Raw genomic sequence first — 6,478 nt, 5'->3', positions numbered from 1 at the left:
GGACTGTCTTTGCTAATTAGTGCATTCCAATAAAATATGCTGTAAAGTTCATAAATAATGCTTTGTATTTATTACTTTTAATCTAAGTAAATGTACTGTACTCCTCAAACGACACATTTGTGTAATTATATCTCTCCCTTGGTTGGTCTATGGCCTACAATTTTTAAGTGGTCAATTGGTGTTAATCATCCAAAGCGTCAACCAAAATGATATTTTTTTAGTTGATAAGTTCAATCGTTAATTATTTACTTAATCCAAAACCCGTAAGTGCCGGAATAGACTTGAGTAAGAATACGATATAGATAAGAAAATATAGTTTTAAATTCACCTAGTTTGTCATTATTTAGGTAGTTTTTTGATAATGAAATATGTTGATTAATGTTAAGGACAATTTTATTAAAATACAATTAAAAAACCATAAGACTTATTTCTTTATTTATAAAAATATTTCACAGGCATACTTAAGGATAAATTGGAATCACAGATAAAGACAGCAAGGGACACAGATAAACAGAGAAGAACAGCAAGGATTCAGAAAAGACAGGTCGACGACGGATGCAATATTTGTCATGAAACAAGTGTAAGGGAAGTCGATAGAACCTGCATATATTTGCTTCGTAGACCTAACGAAAGCATTTGACAGAGTCAGACTTAGCAATATGAGAAAGAAAATGAAGCAAAAAAGGATATCGACAAACATTGTTGAAATCATAAAACAAATAAACAATAACAACACGACAACAATTAAAACAAACGACACCACTACGGCCAACATACCAACACCAGGAGGAATCAGGCAGGGAGACAGCCTCAGTCCATTTCTATTCAATATGCTAATGGATGAAATAATAGAAGATGTGGAATCGCTACAAATAGGATTCAGACTCGGCCACAATAGAATCAATATAGTGTGCTATGCGGATGATGCAGCCCTGATTACAGAGGACCAGGATGACCTACAAAGACAACTTTATCGATTCTATCATGATACTATAAATAAAGAGATAGTATTTTCCCGTAGCTCAAATACGTCCGAGTTCGCGCATTGATTACGTTACTGGAGATCGGAAGTTGAATTTGAATTCTTGTTAAAGTTAAATGGGATTTGTATACATTATGTGATGAAATTATTCAATTAGCAAAATAGCATTAAACTTCAATGTATTCGAAAATAATTTAGTGTCGAGATTCTAGTCAAAATAACTGTCAAAGATAAAATATAAAATACAACCGCGAACAATTCAAAGTAATCGGACATTACGAATGATTACGAACCATTACGAACTTGCCGGCCTCCAGTTACGTCACGACTTCCGGATGTGCAATATATTATCTTGTTATTTATAGTATAGTATCATGGATTCTATCAAGCATGTCGACGATTCAACATGAACATATCCACGCATAAATCAAATTAGATGCAAGCTCGTGGTAGAGGGGAAACCCATAGAACAGCCAAATCAGTTCAAATATCTAGGCGTAGAGTTATCAAGTTATCATGACCCAGCCAGAGACCTAAGAGGATAAATTAACAAGGCCGCTGTCTTGTCCAGATGTTTGAGAGATGTGGTCTGGAATAACCCATATATGAGAATGGACAGCAAAGTTAGAATTTATAAAACTTGCATCAAACCTGTTATGACCTATGGCATTGAATCACGAGAAGACACCAATAAAACCAAAAGCATGCTACGAACAGCCGAGATGAAGACACTAAGAGCAATAGCAGGGAAGACACGAAGAGATAGAATACGAAACAACATCATCAGGGAACAATGTGGCGTGCAAGATGTAGTCAGATGGGGCAGGCAAAGACGAAGAGAATGGTTCAGTCATGTAAAAAGAATGGAGGAGCACAGACTACCAAGAATTGCGCTAAAAGGAAAACCAGCAGGCAAGCATCCACCAGGGAGACCACCAAAGAGATGGAGAGATAGCTGGCAGTCTACCTCTCAAGAAATGCTTCAACGTCGGAATTAACAGATCGACAGATCTACAAGTATAAGAAGAAGAAGAAAAATATTTACATCTTTTTGTAATACGCATTGTGGAAGTGACCACCAACGTTTAAATACAAAGGATTTTATTGTAAAGTCCTTAAAAGGAGAGCTCTAAGAAGAATCATCTCCTTAAACTCCTCAAAAATAAATTAAGAAAAACATATGAAGAGCTCAAAGCTAAAAGGATGAGGGTCCATTATTTGTTATTATGGAGATAATACTTATTTCTTGTACTTTATCTCATGTAAAATATTGCATGGTATCTAACTAAGCAAAAAAGATGAAGGCGTATAAGCCATTCAGTTTTGAAAAATACGTCTTCTAGGCTAAAAGAATTAAGGTGCTACATATGCAGGATAAAAGGATGACAGTCCACCTAGTTCAGATTGCTGACCGCGGAGGCAGGCGCGGATCTAGAAATTCATAATAGGGGGGGAGGGGGGGGGCAGACTTACATCAACAAATATTATATTTTCCAGATTTAGCCGTACGACTCACACTTACTCTAAGGATACATTATATATGATAGACAATTCACGACTATTAATCTCACTGGTCGTTCTTTACCATAAAGATTAACCTTTCTACCATCAATGGGTAGGTACGCATGGATTATCTAGTAAAATACACATTTTTATATTTTTATTGTATCGCAAATTTGAAACGTGACTTTTCAAGAGATAAGGTTTATACCCAGTGTAATGTATTTGCATTTTAAAATATCATTTTTGTTATTCTTTGAATTGAGAAAAATATTTCCGTTGTTTATGGTTCCACCGGTACCCAAACAAATGCGCCTGCAGATTATTTTTAGAGAAGGGTGTTTTATTAGATTTTATGGCTTCTTTAAATTCTTTGGAAGCGGTTGTCGTGTAATTTAGTGTTGTACTGATGGCTTAAAGTTTAGAGTTAACAGAAAAAATAATAAATAATAAAAAAATACTTATAGACTAAATACAATAGGGGGTCCATGGACCCGTTGACCCCCCCCCCTGTATCCGCGTCTGCACGGAGGTCACTGCTATTAGTGCTATTTATTGCCCAGATGTTTTATTCCTTGCTTTGGGATTTTATTTTTAATCATCTTGACTTGCAAGTAAAAGTGCTTAAAATTTTCTGCGATTTCTGCGCAGCGCAGGTCAGAACAAAAATTACGCCATTTTCCGTATGCTTAACTAAGTTTTTAACTATACTATACTAAGAGACTTGATAAAATAACAATGTTTTTTCCAATCAGAGGTCACTTGTACTTACCTCGAATGTGACAGGAACATCGACAACTAAGCATTGTTTCTCATCACCCTCGAATGATGCTACATCATCAGATTGTTAATGGATTAAATGAAGTAAGTATTGTTACTAAGCCTAAGAGGAAACAAACTGCACTACAAGAAGGCTGTTTTCACCTGCCAAAGCTTTTACCTTTAAATAAAGCAAAATAAAACGATATTCAGCATTTGAAAAATTTTTTCCGTGCAAAGTCTCAGTGCTCATATTTTGACGCACTGCCACATGCTTAAAGCTGTTCATTGTATCCATTACTAATAATCTTCTACTGTATTTTGTAGCTTTGTGTAATCAACAGGAGCAGATCTGTATGATATTACTTTAAAATTTTTACAATCTTATCAATCTGTATTTTCAGTTTCACTTTAAGACACGTTAGTGGACCATCATCCATTTAGCCTGAGATTTCATGACATAAAAAATAAATCAATTTATATTTATAGTAATTTGTAAATTGGTAACCCAAAAACATAACCTATACATACCTTGTAAGTTACTGCATGAATTAAAATTAAATGCCCTTTCTGTTAATTATTTTTATATTTATTTTTAAAACTTAAAAACCTAATTTCTCAAAACTTGCTTTTTTGGAACCTCATCCTTTTAGCCCTGAGCTCTTCATATATTTAGCTAAACCAGGAACACATTTGATATTCTTGGCGAGATTATTAGATTTGCTTAATTTTTTTAAATAGACATTAAACAATGATGCAAAACTGGCTCCCGTAAAGTTTGTCGTTCTGTAGTTACGAGGAATGTGTATGTGTGTACGAGAGAGAAGAAGGCTTGGAAGCAGGTACATTAGCCACAGACTTTTATTTGCTTTTTACCATAATCTATAATTTTGTGATATTTATACTTGTTTCATTTAAATGACAATATTTATTTATTTCACATTTCACAGTTAATCAGTCGTTTAATTATTTCCATTTCATAAAAACTTAGTAGATACTCTATACTAATTGGAAAACACACTTGTGTTTGTCGTAGACTGTAATACAATTGGTTCTCGCTAATTACAATGACGATTTAAAAAAAAATCATTTAAAAAATGTTCGGTATTTATTAAAAAACAAATATAACAAATCTAACTATATCAACGGTAACAGAAAAGAGACAGGTACTATCACAAATGTATCTCTAACAATCAAGTAAAGATTCTTACAAACAAATTCCCTAACTAATATTTCTTTGGCGTAAATGCATAGTGGGCCAAAATGACAGCAAACCAACGTTGGTTATACATCGTCAAAAATGGTACATAACATTAAAAGCATTGTTCCCATCAATATAAATCTATAAAAATAACAATTACAACTAATAAAAAACTTAAATATCTCGGTAGCAGTACAATTTTCGCTACAACTAAGTCTCTGTAAGAGTAAGATGCTATGAAAGTGATTTGGTATTCGCGGTGTGCAAGTACTTGGAAGGGAAACGAGAAACGACCGTGCGCGAGTCGCGGAGAAATATTGCAACTATCTTAAATAATTCATATTGTCAATTGAAATTGTCAAATTGACGTATATTTCATACCTTCTGTCATTGAAGCAGAAAAATTATATATTGCTCCACAATATTGATATGATATGCAATTATTATATAAAGGTAATAGGTCTGGATCCCGCGTATGAAAAAAAAGTTGATTAATAGCAAGCTGAAAATTTGTTAATAGCTTAAGGGTGTCTAGTCGAATAAACTTTGATATATGGGAACACTGAAACAGGAGTAGTTTTAATTGTGGAACAGGTTAAAAATTTGGAACGGTCACAGCACGAAAACGGCACATTTATTTTGTCCGACAGAACAGACTTAAACTCTCCGAACAGAGATTAAACTCTCATGAAAAAATCAGACTGCTATTTATTACCTGTCATAATTCCTGTCATTTGACATATTCTACATGTTCCACTCATTAAAACGCCCATTTGGTGATAAATAGCAGTCTGATTTTTGCATGAGAGTTTAATCTCTGTTCGAAGAGTTTAGGTCTGTTCTGTCGGACAAAATAAATGTGCCGTTTTCGTGCTGTGACCGTTCCAAATTTTTAACCTGTTCCACAATTAAAACTACCCCTGTTCCAGTGTTCACACATATCAAAGTTTATTCGACTAGACACCCTTAAGCTATTAACAAATTTTCAGCTTGCTATTAATCAACTTTTTTTTCATACGCGGGATCCAGACCTATAAATTTAATTAATTGTATTTTGCTTGCAGTACTGCATTTTAATAACTCATTTTATTTACTACATACAATTGTTTACGTTTGCATAACATAACCTGCAGCTTATTTTTTCTTCTTATTATTTTTTTTGGATTATGGCCTTGACAATTATCCAGCAACCAGGACTAATATAATTGGCCAATATAATTAAAAGTGCGAATAAAAGTACAGAGCGTAGAAATAGAGGACGCTTTGACGAACTTGCACGGTCCCAATAGTCTGTCCATAGTTATTTACATGTATGTCTATATTTTCGAACTATTTTTGACATTACTTCTGGTTTCACTTAATATTTTGATTTAACTTGTTTGCAAATTAATAATTAAGTTTGTTCAAAGATCCATTGGAAGAACAACCCTTAAAAAACAAAGAATAAAATTGTACTGCCACTATGAGAGCATTATATAAGTATAATAAATTTTTAAAATGGCACCAAAATAGGAAAAAAGTTGTTTTATATTAAAACATTATTGTAATAATCCTTAGAGAGAACATTACCTGTATTATACGATGGGGTGCATAGTCTTAACAATTTTTTCCGAAATATGAATAAAGTTTTATGATTTCGTTTGTACGAATATCTGGTGTTATTACCATCGATACAAGAAATCGGTTTAAAAATTAATCTAATTAAAACAAAACGGATGACAAAATATCACAATTGACTTAGATGGAAGTGAGATCGAAAATGTCGAATTCTATATATAGGGTGAGGCAGATAACTGGCCTATTAGAAATATCTCGAGAACTAAAGGCAACGGAATCATGAAAATTGGAATGAAGGGGCTTTGAAGGATGATCTATTAAATGAAAATATTTTCATCTCTTTGCAACTTCCGGTTATACCGTAAGTTGCTTATAACTTCGTTTTTTTAATGGGACACCCTGTATATGTTTACATTTTTGGATTCTCTTCGATGTCTTCTTTCTTAAAATATAAGGTTTTGTAATATTATACAGGGTAT

The sequence above is a fragment of the Diabrotica virgifera genome, chromosome 9 (assembly GCF_917563875.1).
Source record: "Diabrotica virgifera virgifera chromosome 9, PGI_DIABVI_V3a".
Classification (NCBI taxonomy): Eukaryota; Metazoa; Arthropoda; class Insecta; order Coleoptera; family Chrysomelidae; genus Diabrotica; species Diabrotica virgifera.
This window is presented reverse-complemented; position numbering follows the sequence as displayed.